The sequence below is a fragment of the Danio rerio genome, chromosome 7 (assembly GCF_049306965.1).
Source record: "Danio rerio strain Tuebingen ecotype United States chromosome 7, GRCz12tu, whole genome shotgun sequence".
Taxonomy (NCBI): domain Eukaryota; kingdom Metazoa; phylum Chordata; class Actinopteri; order Cypriniformes; family Danionidae; genus Danio; species Danio rerio.
Window position 1 is genome coordinate 32,341,303 of NC_133182.1, and position 18,698 is coordinate 32,360,000.

At 35.8% G+C, this 18,698-nt stretch overlaps 1 protein-coding gene and 1 long non-coding RNA gene across 4 annotated transcripts in view; one reads left to right on the plus strand and one right to left on the minus strand.

Annotated features, from left to right (window-relative positions):
- The window catches only part of LOC141375386 (uncharacterized), an 85,596-nt gene extending 68,281 nt beyond the window's left edge, over nt 1–17,315 (minus strand). For both annotated transcript variants that reach the window (XR_012383341.1, XR_012383342.1), the window contains exons 1-2: nt 17,197–17,315; nt 1,703–1,857 (exon numbers count right to left, since the gene is read on the minus strand). This is a non-coding gene — a long non-coding RNA (uncharacterized lncRNA). The remainder of the gene's footprint in view (nt 1–1,702; nt 1,858–17,196) is intronic.
- mettl15 (methyltransferase 15, mitochondrial 12S rRNA N4-cytidine) overlaps nt 1–18,698 on the plus strand; it is a 308,904-nt gene that overhangs the window by 272,942 nt on the left and 17,264 nt on the right. The gene's annotated exons all lie outside the window — the stretch shown is intronic.

Here is an 18,698-nt window from a genome sequence, read left to right on the forward strand (position 1 = left end):
TTTCTTGTTATTTTGCTGTGAAAAGAAGAAGTGCAGCACAGTGATGGGTCTATGGTATCGCACACCAGCTTTTTCTGTCTACAAATACAATGTTATTGCAAAACAATCAGATGGCACAGAACATTTGTCTTGGTAGGCCAAAATCTAAATGAAATCTGAGGCAATTAAAAAAATTACAAACTCCTTTAAGTTTTGCTCCATTTGCTTATTTTTTTTTTTGCATTGAAATCAGCAATTGATGAATGACATTGATTACAGGTCATGGATTTTTTTTTTTTAATTAATGAATGTCAGGTTATGTTACATCAACTCAGCTCTCTTGCTCAAAACCAAATTCACTATTGTTCAAAATGAGTAAAAATGGAAACTCTAAATATTAATTGCTGAATAGTGCAGTGTTGTCAAAAGTAGAAGCAAGTGTGAAACGATGATCATTGTAGCCAATCACATAAATATCTGCTGTGCATGTGACCACAATCTGTCATGTCTGTAATGCAGAATGGTCGCACAGATGACAGGTTTGTTTGAGCTACGCCCTCTACTTTACAGACATACATTTACAGTTCCTTCCTTGACAAGTGTGATGGAGAAAATAATTAAAATTTGCATTTGTGTTGTCACTTCAAAGCCTGTTGATGAAATCTTTAGCCTAAAAAGCATAATGGCTAATGCTATCGCTGCCTCTTTGGCAGCACACAGGATAGGAAATTAAAAGATGCTATGTAATTGGCTAAGACATGCTTTACGTGATCAAGTTACAGTAGCTTTACAGGTTTTCCACCTGTAATTAACGCAGACCTTTTCATCTTCCCTTTAGTAAGAAAATATCAGGCCAATGTTACAAAACATGGCATTACCACAAAAGTACTGGCACGAAAATTTATGGCTCACATATAAAAAGAAATGTATACAGTAGCAAACAAAACTTCCATAGAAAGAAAAACTGTTGAAAATTAAGTTGAATTTCATTTAAACCATTCATTCCAGAAAATCATTCAAATAAGGTAAGCTCCCAATGAACAAGTGAAGTAAGTCACTAAAAAAAATCGTAAAATAAATAATAATAAAAATCATAAAATAAATAATTCTTAAATAGACAGCAGTAATTAAAGTGTTGTCAGATCTTCTACTGAACTAAATTACTTTAACTAGTTTTATATTTAAAATCATGGGAGAATTGTAATAAAATTATTTTTATCGTAATTTTCAATTTATCCAAAATCATGCAGCTTTAAATTGCATGCAGAAAGATTTCCCGGAGTTGCAAAATACTTGTATATAGCAGAAATTTATTATTCATTTCAGCTCATTTTGTAACCCAGGTTCATTATTGATATGTACCCCTATATAAATTTCTGGAGAGCGCAAAATACGTCCCAGGAGGTATGTTTTTTTTGCACTTTTTGATTTCACAAATACACAGAAAGCCACTATGTATGCTTTTTTGATCTCAAATTTATCTCGTGAGTGCCATTTGCGCCCCCTGCTCTTGGGTAAATCCACGAAAGGCCGCTGTCAACTGACTGACTGACTGACTGGCTCACTGACTGTCCGACCAATCCCCTTTCCCACCGCCTTTCCTAAACCTAACTAACAGTGGTTTCAAAACAATTCAGAAAAAGAAAAGCCCTCACAGCCACCACATTTTCAGATCTTATCACTTTCTCACCCAGTAATTTTTTTGCCTTTTGTTTTGTTTTACCTGCTTTCTGGAACCCTTCTTTGCCGGATTCGAACCCCGCTGTCATGATCAACTCCTCTCTGCATCTCAAGTTTGCTGACTTACACGGCAAGCAACTGGGCAAACTGGTAACAGTGTCCACTGGAAAAGTTGACCACATCGAGGTAAGCAGTCAGCTGGTGTCAAAAAAAAAGAACAGAAGCCATCAGCAGTGTCGTGCCGCCCCGTAGTGCTCATTTTAAAGACGAAATGCAGCCATATGTACCTCTGGCTACATAATTCACACTCTCCAGAAATGTACACAGGGGTACGTATCCACAATGGGCCTGTGTCGTAATTTTAAATGTTTGGGTAAACTAATACCATCGTCCATACTTGGTTCTGCCACCAAAATGACATTTTTATGATCCTGATGTAATTTTCTCATAAGAGTCTGTGCGATAAAAGTAACACCACATCTCACATTAAACATACCACAGCTTATTGGATTGCTATAATTAAAGCAATTAACAATTTGAGAAGTTTAACTCCAAGGACGACTGCAACATTTCCACAAACAAACACAGTAGGCGAAATGATCACCAGAGGGCATATTATCGTTCACGACATGACCACACTAAGATCAGAAGTTGGCAGCGCATCTGAGACTTTGACTGAACTCGGCATCAGCATCAACTCCCATCTGCTATGGCAGCCGAAACAAAGGGAATAGATGTCACACACACTCACGCTAGTCGTGCTCTCTTTAGATGAAAAAGCTCTCACACCCCACGAGGGCGGCCCGAATTCACGCTAGCATAGCAGAGAGCGCAGGTAATTACAAGACGGGAGCAGGCCACCATCCTTGAAGGGTCACTGAAGTGCACTCCAAACTCACAGCAGCTGCCATCTTTTATTGTCCAATCTGGACTGTCTTCACTTCTGTTCTCAGTGCTGCTGCTTTTCCTCAGACACGTATCGCTCCATTGAGACCCGTCTGCCGCTGATTCAAACACTGAAGGCCTTTGAAGGCTGTGACGTCAAATCAGGGCATCAAGCATCATCCTCTGGATTTGAGCAGTGCTAGAAGAAATGCATCAGCAGGTCATTGAATAACCTTCAACACAGAGTAAGAGAGAGAGATAGAGAGCGGAAAAACACTGAGCTGTAGACTGTGTGCTATGCCTTGTTGTTAATTTAATGATTTTTTATTCAGATTGGAGGATGATAATAATAGGAAATAGAAAGCAAACAATACATCATCAATCATTTTTCTTGGTCTACATTTCCTTCTGAATGAGGCCTGTATATTCAGCAAGTTCATGTAAACACTCAAGAATCTGAAGCACTCTCAGCATAAAGGTGTATTTAAAGGACCATATCAAAATTCCGAATAAATAATGTGTTTTTGTGTATATAAATTGCTTATTTTTACTCTTGTGCACTGTTCAAATTTACTACCACTTTGTTATCAGGATGAAAACATTCACTAAGTTAAACTGCTGTAAAAATGCATCTGATCATTTCATTTCTTTTTGCATAAATCTGTTAATCAACCCCAGTCCTGATCAAAACTTCTAAATTGTTTAGAAAATTACATCATTTTAACTCTTTAATTGCCAAATTCACAATTGATGTCACTGAAAAACGAAACAACGTATTTTCAATATCAAAAGTAATTATTGACTGGACTTTTTACCTTTTATCACAGTCTTGGACATGTTAATGATTAGTAACAACATTGACTTTGATGTATTGTTAGATTAAAAACAAAGTTCTCTTTAATTTACTGTTGGTGGCTGTATTTGCCCCATTGACTTCCATTATAACCACATTTGATGGTGCATATCAGTCTTTGTTTTTGTTTACTCCATGTAGTTCTGAGAGCTCAGATGCATATTTTGATTTTCTCAGACACATCAAGGTATGTGCGTAAGAGTCATTCTCACACCCTCACAGACACACATACACACACTTAAATTTGCTGTTAGACTCCATATAAAATCCAGAATTTTCGCACAGGCCAATCAAATGGGTTCATGGTGCCAACTGATAATCAACAGTAAAAATTACAAATTTGACCAACAATTAAAAACCAATGACAAAAACCACCAACAATCAAGAATGCATGAGAATGTGGTGTCATGGTTTTGTAATACAAAAATGTGGTTTAATGGAAGTCAATGGGGCAAAAACAGCCACCAACAGTAAAATAGGTAGAAAAAAATTTTAAATGAATCAAAACACTGCATTAAAGACAATGTTGTTTTATACAGTATGTCCAAGACTGTGATAAAAGTACTTTCTATATTAAAAATACATCATGTTGTGTTTTTTTTTTTTTTTTTGGTTTGTTTTTCACCAAATCAGTGACATTATTTATAAATTTGACTATTAAAGAGTTAAAATCCTGTAATTCTCTGAGCAATTTTGTAGTTTTGATCAGGACGGAAGTTGATTAACAGATTTATGCAAAAAAAATAAATATATAACTAATGAACAAAAATAATAATCTGATGCATTTTTACTGCAGTTTAATTATTGGATGTTTTCATCCCTAACATAACAAATGGCTTGTAAATTTGCCCAGAGTGTAATGTAGAGTTTTTAAAAAAATCTAAGCACTTTCTTCAAATATGTGTCACAACAAGATTTGTCACTAAAAATCATTCTGCTAGCTGAAACAGAAAAAATTCTGGCAAAATTAAGACTCAAAATCACCTCAAAGTGGGTGAAAATATCCCCAACAATACATAAGGGTTAAGTATCTGATCACACTTCTTCTGGATTACTTTTGATGCAACATTTTGAGGAAATGGCCATTCTATTCTGTGAATGTTCAAGATAAAGTATATGACAGTATTTTTTGGAAAGGTAAAAAAAGTTTGGCTGAAGATTTGTTTTATTTTTCGACTGAACTAAATTTGTGCCATAAGTTAGCTCTCTGTCTTCAAGCCCCACATAAAAAAGTAAAATATTGTAAGGATAATCTTTAAGAAAGGATGTGGTGGATGGAATGGGGTGTTTGCTAAGCTTTTTTAAAAATATGCCTTATTTTTATACTTCCACTCCTTGACATTAGTATTGCAGAAACTACATAATTTTATTCCTGTCTCTATCTCTTCTGTTTATCATTTGTTTCTTCAAGTTAAGTCAGGTTTTTTTTACTGTCAAATTTATCAAAAAAAAGCCTGCATAACATCACACTGGGTAACAATTGCTAAGCCATTTATCAAATTCTACAGCATGTCCAAGTTAAAAACTGCAACATATTTCCCGATGCTTGTTTGAATGTGTCTTAGTCATTCACTAAGTGTTTAAAAAAAAGCTTTGTTTCATATGTGGCTTGATTAATGAGGTCGTTGAAAAACAGTGTTACTTGCCAAGTCTGGGAAAATATGTGAATACCCCAAATGACTGTAAATCCAGTGTGGGTGTTCAGGTTTGAGCCAGGACCACCCCTGCTGCATGCCCAAATATGACTCACTCAACTGTCTCAGGTAGAGGAAAACCCAGCCTTCCTGCAGGATCATGAAATGACATCACCGTCATTAAATTGAAGATGGTTGTTAGAGATAGTATGACCTGATTACTATTATGGTCACTTTTAGAAGGCAAATGATTCCTTGTTCTTGTAATCCATAAAGGGGCATGCAAAAGTAGGTCAGCGTGGCTCAATGTCTGCAATGAAGAGGTGTTTTTATTTTTTTTATAATAAAAGTCTTAATGACCCTGACCGATAACTTGCATGCCGTTTTCACCTTAAATGCCTCACTTCTTATATTGTCGTTAATATGGAATGTGGAATGCTTCAAATATTTTTTGACCTATAAAATTGCAATGATTAACAGTAATGTCAGCTGTACTGCAATAGTTTTATATGGATTGTTAACTTATATATAATATTTGTTAATTTATCATTTTTGTAATTACACATGTCAATCACAATCCCTTGGCAATTTTTAATCAACAGATGATTTTCAAATGAATAACAACATGTACTGTATGGTAGCATATTATTGCTCAAATATGCTGTTTAGAATATATTTTTCTGTATGGCAATGCATTAATACATTTTAAGGACAGAACTAATTCTAACAAAAATATTTAGACTTGTTCTGACTTAAAAGGGATAGTTCACCCAAAAGTTATTTTTCTCACCATTCACTCACCCTCAATTGGTTCCAAAACATTCAGTTTCTTTGTGGTTGAACACGGAAGAAGATATTTTAAAGATATTTGAAAACTTGCACTCAAAAAATGACGTTTGTTCAATCCATTTATTTAAATTGAGCTCAAAAAACGCTATTCTTTAGTGTTTAAAGGTGCAGTATGTAAATTTGACACCCAGTGGTTGAACTAGGTATTGCAATCCTAGTTCAAAACACATGCAAGCGCAGGTTTCCAGATTGAGGACACCAATGTGCCTGACTATTAAGCCTAAAGGCTGATTTAAGTCATGTTTTATATAAAAGCAACGACACGCTTGTCTTAACCTGAACGCCTAAAACTTATATTTCAGAATAATTTATATTTTCGAGGCTTAGGTTTCTTGCAGCTGAACAACAGAAAACTGACAATGATCTCCTCGGGTATGCCATTTTACATGCCATTTATTGCCATAATACTGAAAGCAGCAGCAGATAGTTCACCTCAGATCTTGAAAATAAAACAAACCGCTTGAAATTGAACTTTAGAACTGTAACTCAGTGCAAGCTAACACAAATCAGTGATTCAGCATGTACATTTACATAATAGTAAAGAGGTTTAACATGTAATAATTAGATTGTAAACCTTACCATTTCGTTGAAGTGGGGTAAGTGCACATATATTCTGTCATCACATTTTTTCAAAGCAGAATATCTGACTTTAGCATTGATTTTCAGATAAACAAGAATGTTTACTTAGCATGGTTGCATTAAATATCAAATATAAATAAATCTGCAAACATATTATGGTATTTGTATGCTTTAGAAGAGTCAAAAAAGTACATGCAGCATTTTTAACAGAAGAAAAAACTCATAAAGTTTTCGAACATTTCTTGAGACATGAGTAAATTATGACAAAAAAATTATTTTAGGTGAACTATCCCTTTAAGACTAATAGCAATAAACAGTAAACTAATCATAAAACAAAATTCTGATTCATTATATTCATTATCTGAGTCATTATAATTTAGACACCCTGATCAAGCAGGTTTTATTACTAAATGATTCAATGTTTTTGGATAAATTAACTGAATAATTTATTACATGACTCACTTGTATATAGATGGCCAATTGTTTGACTCCTACAGTAAAGGAATCAGTTATTTAGCAAATGAATTGGAGTGAAAAAATTCAGTGACTCACTCCTTTGGCCCATGTACAGTAACCTTAACCCCTCTCAGTCTTCCCCTGAATCCATACTTTTTTATGTAATAATGCCATATTTACTGTCTGCTGCAAAGCGTGAATCAGCGCAGGCTCAACACTCTTCTCAATCCTAAAAAGATGAATCAGAAACCTACAGTGTAATGTAAGACATATACAGTATATGCACATTGTAAGTGTGCTAGCAGGTGCACATCAGTTGTGGGACAGAGCAATGAACACTTTCATTTGTGAATCAGAATTGTTGAACGAATCATTTAAATCGTCAATTTATTGTGACCTACTTACATTCCATTTCTACTCTGTTATTACAAAGTTTGCAGCTATTGTCGCTATTACACGAACCGAAAAACAATGATGATACATGAGCAATACACAAGTAGCAGTGCAATATGGCTGTATACCGGTACTGGTGGGAGGTGTGCGTTGGCCTTAGTGTCCCACCAGCGATGATATACAGCCATATCGCACTGCCACAAGTGTGATATTGCGTTTATACAACAGTTTGACGGCATAATCATGTATATAAAAAAAAAAATCAAACACGGAGAGTCTAAAAATTCTTTTGTATGAGGAACTACTTTCTTCTGCCATTCCTTCACATCTGCAGCTGACGTCAGAAAAGCAGAAGCTGTTACTAATTCCCCTACGTCACTTTAGAGTAGGGGTGTCAAAATTAATTGTTTCGATGCAGACGCGGACAATAAGGTATCGGTTCAGTAATAATCATAACCGGTTATTATGTACTGACGTCATTTATCTCCTGTGCGCTCTGTCGCGAGGGAGGTGAGCGCGAGTATTTACAACACTCAGCCAACTCAGGGCCGGCCCGTGGCATAGGCACCATAGGCAAATGCTAAGGGTGCTGTATATCCAGGGGGGCGCCAGAAATGAGCGTGGTTCAGTTGGTTTTGTTTTCAAAATTCCTGACACACATTCAGTTATAGACGGCATTAACTCAAAAACCTCTTACCCTAAAAAGATTTAAAGTGTGTTTCCTACAAAAAGACAAAGCTGGTTATGTTTCACAGCTGTCTTTTAATTTTTTTCGCTCGATATTACAACCACTGCTTCGTTTAAGCCCTCGCAATATTTGTTTAGCCGGGAGAGCTCGCGCTGAGAGGAGCTCTCAGCAAGGGACCGTCGGAAAAGTGCTTCTTTTTTTTCGTTTTTTTTTTCGTTTTTCTGCTCCGCTCAGTGTGAGCTCTCCCTGTTGTGAGGGCTTAAATGTGTGCGTGTGTGCGTGCGTGCGTGTGTGCGTGTGTGTGTGTTTGTTTGTTTCTTTGGTGCTGTCTATGTTTGTGTATGTGTTTGAATGAGAGACATTGTAGTACTGTGTGTTTATACAGACAGCTTGTTATAGCCTCCTCCCAAAATGTAACACTGTATTGGAAAGCATCGTCAATGCACCGTGATGCACCGAGATATCGAATTGAACCGAATCGAAGGCATGATAATCGTAAACGAACCGAACCGTGAGACCAGTATAGGTTCACACCTCTACTTTAGAGCTAGTATTTGAATGATTCTCTGGCATAATGTCTAAAGTGATGACAAAAACAGGTGATTTTGCTCACCTTTTAGGATTTATAAGGCTGAACAGTATGAACTGTTATCAGTCTACAGAGATTTTCCAGTATTTCTCTGTTGATATTGGGAGATCACTATAATTAACCCCGAAAAAGCCAAAGCAACACAATCACTACCAGATTACTGTTGTGTTTGCAACAAGGAAACACACTAAACACATGCAGGAATTTCTTCTTTCTTTCTTTTTACTAAACTAGTCTGCAGCCATGTAAACAAAGGACTCAAAAAGATGGCCAACCAAAAAGTAATGACAGTTTTACAAAGAGTGGCCAACATAAAATACATACATTCCTCATATGAGTCCCATTTCACACTCAATACACTATAATTACTATGGTATAAATACAGCACTGCAACAAAAAAGAGAGATCGACTTTATTTTATAATGATTTTATCAGCTGTAGTTAGAAATTCCGTCAACCTTTTCTCCTCTAAGAGCTTATGCGTTTTTTGTTGCCATCTTGTGGATGGACAACGTCAACCATTTTTGCTCTCCTCAATGACAGGCTGATGGTTGCCAATGCGCTGTATCTCCAAAATTATAAATATTTAAAACAGGCGCTCTCCTTATAAATAAACGGCATAGATACAATCTAAACAACTACATCCTCGCCTAAAAAAGCCTCAAAAGTATTTTTTGTTGTCCAACAGCAGCAATATTTGTCGAATTCTAGTGAGTTTATTCATCTACTGTCACTATTTGGGTAATACAGAAGGGTGGAGAGGCTGTATGAATTCTTATATTGCATAATATCGCACAGCAATCAGCCAATCAGATTCAAGAAACAGACAGAACTGTTGTATAAAAGAAGATATCTTTATAAAGTAAATGAAGGGTGACTGCTGTTATTTACACCATTGTAGTGTTTTAGGTATGTCCACACAGACAGATCCGCGTCTGCGAGAAGAGTTAATTAGTTTCAGGATAAGAGCCCAAGGCTGATCTCTTTAACTATGGTAATGCCTTAAAGAACATTAATCACCACATGCGCTGCCTCTCTCTCCGTGCTCCGTTCTCTCCCCTTCAAGCTCCATTACACTGAAGATTGACAGATGAGGCAGAGAGAACGCAGGCTAATGAAAGCTCTCTTAGGCTGATGCTGGTTACAGAGGGACAAATGAGGATTTTATGAGAGCCTCTTTAGTACACTGTGGACCTACACCACACACAACAGAAGCTGCTTGCCCTGAAGGCAGAGAAGCAGACATGGGACAAACTGTTTAGACAGGCGCACTACATCAACACAGACACATCTTTCACATGCGCTCATCAGCACACTAATAAATATACAAGCAGATGATCTAGCTGTGGAAAAATAATCTGAATATAGGATAGAAGGAGAAAGCTGCAATATTCATAAATCTTAAGATGATTGACTGAGGGATCATGATTTGTAAAGGTGTGCAGTTGTACAGAAACAGGATGATCTGAGCTGCCTGGGTGTATTTGGGAATGGATATGCAGTTGTCCTGAAGAAATTTGACCTGAAGAAACCTGCAGAAACCCTGGATGAATGAGATACAGAATTGTTGTATAATAATTTTGAAGTGGCGACGCAGTGGCGCAGTAGGTAGTGCTGTCGCCTCACAGCAAGAAGGTCGCTGGTTCGAGCCTCAGCCAGGTCAGTTGGCGTTTCTGTGTGAAGTTTGCATGTTCTTCCTGATTTCGTGTGGGTTTTCTCCGGGTGTTCCGGTTTCCCCCACAGTCCAAAGACATGCGGTACAGGTGAATTGGGTAGGCTAAATTGTCCGTATTGTATGAGTTTGTGTGAATGAGTGTGTGTGGATGTTTCCAAGAGATGGGTTGCGGCTGGAAGGGCATCAGCTGCGTAAAAAAAAAATAATGTGCTGGATAAGTTGGCGGTTCATTCCGCTGTGACGACACTGAATTAATAAGGGGACTAAGCCGAAAAGAAAATTAATGAATAATTTCGAAGTTATGGATACACCTAATCCTTCGAAAGTGATCATGAGTTGATAATACATTGTCATTATAACATTGTAGTTTTTTGTTTCAATTTATTACTGGCATTAAGTAATAATGTGAATAATCCTGAACCAGTAAGCAACAGGTTCAGATGTCACAATTATTACAGTACATGATGTGCACATGATTAGCTCTTATTAAGAAAATATTATAAATTTTACAGTGCAGTATTACACTGAAAAAATATTCAAAGATAGTTCCTTGGAGATTTTGTTTAAATTCAACCCATATAAATTATTTGCAACAGTTTTGAAGAAATCTTTTTTTTTTTTTTTTCAGTGCAGAAATCATGTCAGCGAGCTGATGTTCAAATTAGGGCTGGAATTGACTATTTATTTGTGTGGTCTGCAGGAGGAATTTTCGTAAATAATGTTTCTTGCACAGATCAATCTTTATTTGTTTCATAAAATGTTAGGAGCTATGGGTATTAATTTAGTTTTGCCTGTTGTATACTGTATGTTTTTGTTTTTATTTCAGGTGCTGGTAATTGTCTTGCATTATATAAATCATCAATAATCATGGTTTCAACTAAACAATTATTTGTAATGTTTTGCTAAAAACAAAAGTCATTAAGATCTAAGATGGCTTAAGGCTGAGTAAATTCACAGAGAATATCTGGGTACACTATATCTTTAATGTAGTGCTTTTAGATTATCTCTATAGATTTGGTTAGTTATGTTTGTTAACTGTGTTTGAAAAGTCATACATGTATTTCTGCGTACAGAAAATTTGGAATGGTCCGGAGAGATGGGAGAGATAGAAAACAAAACCTATGAACTAACAAATTCTGCTCTGTGAGGTTCAACTGCCTTATAAAACTCTCTTGTTGTTTTTTTCTATAAACAGCGTTGGCCATGTGGCATGAAGCACAGATGTCTAAAAGATGCAGGGTTTTGTCTGAATAAATATAAACAAGTTTTTGTAAAGCTGGAGGCTTGAGTCATGTTGACTCCGAATTCAGATGTTAGAGCTTGAGATCTTCTCTGTGGTCATAGAGCAAAACGCAGAAAAGGCAACATCTCATGCCAGCAGCCTGTTGCCCCGTGGCTCTTGACTGGTTAACAGCTGAAGATAAACAGGGTTGATGCTGATCAGCACATGAATGGGAGAGAGAGAAAAAAAATTATATAATAGCATGAGTCTCAGAACTAAGAAAAAACAGAAAAAATGACTCAGACTGTAATGAGCTGTGGACCGATAACAATGGCTGTGGATTAAGGTCAATAAAATTGTATATAAAGAAAGTTGATACAGTTGCACACACTGATTACTTTCTTTCATAAGACCTCTGAGTGTCATCATAAATGGAGGGTGAATAATGAACAAAAAAATGAGTGAACTATCTTTTTAAATGTATAATAATTTTTATAATTTTAATTATATGTTATAATTAATAAAGCTTGTGCTTCATCCCACTCCATTTTCGACCATGTTGAAATGTATTTTTTGTTTAGGATATTTTATGTATAATATTTCTGTTCGTAAATAAATCAGTCAAATCAAAAATAACTATAATATGGTCAAAAAGAGATAGAGGACATAGACACAATATTTTGTGAATATAATTTTTTTGACCCTTTATTAAATCATCAAATCCGTTAAAGAACTTTCTACGTTCGCAAGAGAAAAACTAAACTTCCTGAAACTACAGCTTAACAGATCATTTGTGATTAACAGGTGTTTTTGCACTTTTTAATTGCATTGTGGGACTTTAATTTCCACCAACTTTTCATGTTTCAAATATTTGCGGATTTACATGCTTTTAAATGACCTTTTTTAGTTGGAGACAATATATTTATAATAATTATTAATTATAGACATAAATCCAAAAAAAGTCCAAGCAGTTCATTGAAATGTACTGTAATTTATATGGTCAATCCAAACAACATACAGTGTTTAGCATATATAAGTACAGCTATCACAAATCTCTCTTTTAAATTCATATTTTTAATAGAAAGCTATACATTATTATATTTGTGCATATACATTAGATTAGTCAGTACTGAAGCCAAATCTGGGGCTTATTTTACAAAATAACTTACGATAACTGTTCAAAAACTACACCCAAATTGTTATAAAAAAAAAATACAAATTTTAAAAAGAGGAAAAATCAAGAGAAGCATAATTTTTTTTGACGTTTTGTAGGTTGTAATTTTTTTTTGCAATATTTTGTTTGAATTTATTTGTATTATCTTAATTTCTAAATCTGTTTGGTAACTAAAATATTATTTTATTCTATTTAATAAATCTGTTTTGTTTAAATGCACAAAAATACATTGCTTATATTCACTGAAAAAAAATATATTTTTTAAATGGGGTCTACTCAATTCTCATTTTAAAGTTCTAAATAGGTCAATAAAGGTAACCATATTAAATATTTATCTTTTTTAAGATGTTGTTTATCTTTACTGATGTTGTTAGAAATAGAGGGGATGAAACCAGTAACAAGTCAATGAACCAGGACTCGAACTCAGGCCACCCGAAGTGCAGTGATGCTATACACTCTAAATTGGGTTGTTTTTAACCCAACTGCTGGGTAAATATAGGACAGAACACATCAGGGGTTAAATTAATCCAAGTAATTGGCTTATTAATTTTAACCTCACAAATGGGCTGTTTTTTTCCTACCCAATAATTGGTTATTTACTTAAATAATAGGTTAATTTGATTTAATAAATAGGTAATTTTTTTTTTAATGTAAGTTTTAGTTTTCTTTTAAAATCATTAACCACATGATAAGCAAAATTACTCATTTGTGTAATGCAATGAAAACACTGCATTTAAACACACACATGCACACACATATACATACATATTGATTGATAGGTAGGTTGGTTGATTGATTGATTGATTGATTGATTGATTGATTGATTGATTGATTGATTGATTGATTGATTGATTGATTGATTCAACTCTTAGCAAGAATTACCCAGAAAATAACCCAGGTTTGGGTTACATATCTCTACCCAAAAACTACCCATGACTCAAAACTTGACCTCTTTTAATCTTGAAAATGTGTTGGAAATCACATCAACATACAGTACAATATTTGAATCAAGTGCAGAGAAATCATGGACATCACTTTTGTCTGGTACATATCTAATCATCACAACAAAAGAACCAAACGTCACCAGCCTACAAATAAAAACAAAACAAGACTCCACTCACAGCAACAAGAAAAAATGTTTTGGACTATCCTCAGCAGCAGAAGCAAGAAATATCCATCGTTTGAACAGTACAATACTTCTTTTACCCTCGGGAAGCCACTGCATGCCTTTATAGACTTCCTTAAATACACAAGGAAGAGCCCTGCATTGGCCAATAGCTGCTATAATAAACTGTACACTGTGCATTTCAACTGCAATAGTAAAATCAAATCCATCACGTCTACAATTCCAAGGACTTTGTTGACAAAATCTGGGAGCCAAGAATGGAAACAGATGAGACAGATGGTTCTCTACAATGTCACAACGCTGTTTATATGCATTCCAGCAACGGAGGCGGTGAAAAGCGTGAAAAACAGCTGTGACAAGACAGCACCCTGAGAAACACAGCATCCCATAACTCAGGCCAAACTCTTCGGCTATGTTTAAACACGACAAGGCAGTTTCCGCAGACAGACATTAAGCTTTCAATTGGGATTACTAGTGTCTACATTACACACTGTAGGATCCTAATGAAAGAAGTGGAATGGAACCGTCTAAATGTCTGGGGAATGGAACTGCCATTGGTCCATAATGGGGCTCAACACAGAAAGCCAAACCCCAGTGGGCAGGACTAAGCCATTATCTTACAAGGACAAAAATCTCTTCTTTCGGGTCAGCAATGTAAAGATAATAGATGGGGGTTTGAGGGACCGAGAGGATGACAGATGAAATGAAGTGTTATAACCTCAAATAATGAGGGAGGTCATTGTTGGATGCATCTTTAAATTGGTTTAAACCTGTATGAGTATGCCATCGCTGGAAGAACACTAATACATATGGTAGGAATAAAATTAAGAACAGAATGCATCTTTGCATTTCAAAACGATAGACACTTCGGCCACAATTATTTCAGCTCTTTGCTAAGGTGAACGATTATGTTTTACTCCCTGACCCAAGGATAGCAATTTTTGGTTGGTCAGATTTTCTGGAGACTCTCACCTGAAATGTATGGTTACCTGTTCAGTATGACATGATCATAGGTGAGAAAGTTATCCTTTAGTTCGGAAAGAAAAATGTTTCATGTTTGCATTTTTTCTCACTGCTTTCTGGACCTCTTTTTTTTAACAAAGACTAATAATGTTGTTTAATTTCTGAAGGTTATTTTTTTTTCCCCCTCTCTGTGAAGTTTATTTATAAAGCTGCTCCCGCATCAGCACATGATTAACTCTTCAATCAGATCATTCCTAACCCACTATAAATAACCAAATTTTTCTTATCTCAAAATCTTCGTCTTGAAGAATCCCCCCTACTCCCCTTCCTTTAAAGATGGGTGACACGGTGGCCCAGTGATTAGCACTGTTGTCTCACAGCAAGAGGTCCCCACTAAACCAGATGACATTTCTGTGCGGAGTTTGCTCGTTTTTCCTCGTGCTCAAGTGGGTTTCCCCGTGTTCTCCGGTTTCCTCCCAAAGTCCAAAAACACGCAACCTAAGTAAATTGAACATACCAAAATTCATACCTTAGCCAAGCTCTTAGCGAGTACACCTCTCCTCAGCCATCCATATCTGTCATTAGCCAGAAATAAGCCAGGGGAAGTTCATCAAGATCCACCTGAGCTCAAACGGCAAAGATGCAACGACTAGGAAAAAAGCCTAATTACTAGAAACATGCTTAAATACTTGTGTTACTATACATGACAATATTTTTTTTTTTATCCTCGTGTATGAGTTTAAGGTTTGGGACTCTGCTGAAGTCTGTTCTAAAATTAAAGCATCAGAGTTGATGTCATCTGATATGGTTTTTAATGGCTCGCATTGACAGGTGAAAATACAAACTACCTGCTTACACTGCATCACAAAAACACAGATCCGATTCATATCAGATAAATTTCCACATATGAACAAGGCTGAATCTGATTTGAGTAAATTGGAATCCATGTGATTTTTCCTGCTTACACGTACATGGGCTATATCTGATCTGTGCCACATGGGAGAAAAAAATTGGAATTGGGTCACTTGAACCATCCAGTGTTAATGTAGCCTTAGACGTCTATTAAACACAAAATTGTTTGCTGGGATATGTCTCATATGTAACTATTTTCTCTTGTTTTATGCTTTATTTTACATTTTGCACAGATTATTGTTACATGATGGGTTTGTCTGTCTTTTCTTTGTTTTTATGTCTGCAAAAAACGATAAAACAAAACCAGAGGCGCAACACTCAGTGACGTTTTTTTTTTTAAAGCATCTGCCATGTAGCCATTAAATTAAACAATAATCATGCAAACTTGCTATTGTCAACAGAACACTTTTTTTTTCTGCCTCAGACATGTTCTGATTGGTCCACTGCTGAGTGATGATGCATATCAAAATTTGAAATTTTTTTAACTTTACATGTGCTAGACTTGAGATGCGAGCTTAATAGTTAAGCATCCGTCAAGCACAACAATGAAAAGGCAGCACATTGGAATGGAAAAACACATTGTGTGAATGACATCAAAGGCTACAGTCATCATTTTGCTTACCACAGCTCTGTATCAAGGGAAATTGCACTAAATATGAAGATGTGAGACGTGGCAGATGCTTTTGACAGTTCTGGAGATAATTAATAACATAACACACTGAAATGGTTAAGGGTTTTAGAAGGACCAAAACACCATTTCAGATGTTTTACAGTGTGCTCAGCCTGCTGGTTTGTCCATTCACACACATTTTCATCATCATATGATCTCTTACAAAATCACATGACCTTTTTATTGCGTATACAGGAATTTGTTTGGTAAAAGTGTTTCCATCGTAGTTTATGCGCATCTTTTCGTATCGAATAAAAAGTGTATCCCACTCAGTTATGCCCATATGTTTTTATGCACATTTTCAACATTGATGCGCATCTTGGCATTTGTAGCTAGTGAGGGCATGGACAAATTAAACAGAAACGTATGAAAAAAAATAAATAAATGAATGAGACTGTGCCAGTAAATTTAAAATGTTATGAATTGCTGTGAGATTCCGATTGCTAACAATAATCTTAACAATAACAATAATTTTTTGTGTTTCGTAGAAGAGAAATATAGGGTGAGTAAATGATGATCGAATTGTTCTTTTTTTCCTTTTAGTTGCTTTCTTCACAGATACATAACAAATAATCTTCTGTACAAGTCTATGCAGCAATATTGAACAGATTTTATTTCATGATTCTTTTTCTGCGACAGCACAGGAGATAATGAAATACTTGATTCCCCTTTATTATTCTAATAATGAATACAAAATACATAACACATAATACAGCTGCATTAAAGTACTTAAAGGTTGGACATCACTTTTGGCCATTTACAGCAATGACTTTATATTCAGAAACAAATCTGTGTGTTTGTAATTGTTCATATAGCATATAAATAGACCGTCTGAGGTTGAAAGCTTTTCTCAGAGCTCCAGCAAATACCTTTGGCTTCCAGTGTCTGTGTCCTCTTTCAGAGAAGGTCAAGAAAGATGATTGACAGTTGCTGAAAGGCTGGGTTTAGGGAAACGTTGCTCAGTTTTTACATTTGGATCCTGGCAGATCTGCAGAAGACAGATATAATAATGCAGAGAAATAGTTCTGTCAATCAGAAAGTGCTCTACATTACGTCTGAAATCAGTCACGGGTGATGCCTCTTGCCATCTGATTCCCTCCCATTCCATGTTAATTAGAGTCTAACTTCAATTCTCGGGCCTCACAAACAAAAATATCACAATTTCATCAACGTTCTGGTACCGTCGTTGCTGTATTATTGGCTTTATCATTGACTCTTTGATGTTGAGATGTTTTAAAGTACTCTGACAGAGCTGGGATTTCATTTAGAGCCTCCAAAGTGTTCCTAGAATGGAATGAACTTAAGTGCCTTTGGCCTTGCTGCCATAGCTACCAGATGTTGCTAGGAAGTTATGCATGATGTTTCTTAAGATGCACATACTCTGTACGGTTTCAGCCATGTTTATTCTAAATCCCAACTCTCACTGAATGAGTCAATTGCATGCAATGTAAAGCCAAAACTCCTGATTTATGTGCTACAGTCTGATATACAGATATACAGTCTGATAGTGGAGCTGTGACTTGACTGCTCACACTATATGTGTGAAGTAAACACTCGGGACCTGAAACTGGAACTGCATGGCTCCATAAGAAGAAGAAACATGTTTTCTCTTGAGAAATGCGCTTGTGTGCAATTTGCTGTGCTGAAAAAATAAAAACTAGTGTCAGTATATATGGATGTGCTGGTGGCTGAGAAAATGTGGGAAATATGGTTTATGTTTTGCAGTACAAACTGGCGCTAAGCTTCATTTTATTTCCAGGCTGCTTAAAAAATAATGTCTAAAAATAATGGTTTAGTTTCTGTTTTCACATACACAGTGAAGGAAAATCAATGCGTTTAGGGCAACCAACTCATAGCTCTGCTTCCACCTGGGTAACATACTCAGTTTTTTTTTAATCAGGACCTCTTAGCTTAGGGTGTGCAACATTGAGAAAAAGTTATTTTAATCATTCAATTTGTTTGGGGATATATTATTCACAATTTTGTGTTTTTTTGCTGGAACCTTGGCGGGTTTTGGTTTGCACAGGATAAATAAATACGAAATAAAAATAATCATGTTAGTGACAGCAATCCTCATCTTAATGAACCATTCCAAATGATTCCTTCAAAAAATGGCTCATTCATTTAGAAAGGAAGCAGGTGGTGGTCTATATAAATTGACCAAGAAATCATTGACTATACTAACTGAAAAACAGGTTTATTAAAAAACAAAACAATGACTGTGTTTACATGGACATCAGTAATCAAATTATTTGCTTTAATCATATTAAGACAATACAATCATTAAGGTGTTTCTATGAGTTGCATTGCATCACTATCCACATTTTCTCTGGAGTTTGATGTATATTAAGGTGTTTCATTTGTAATTTTT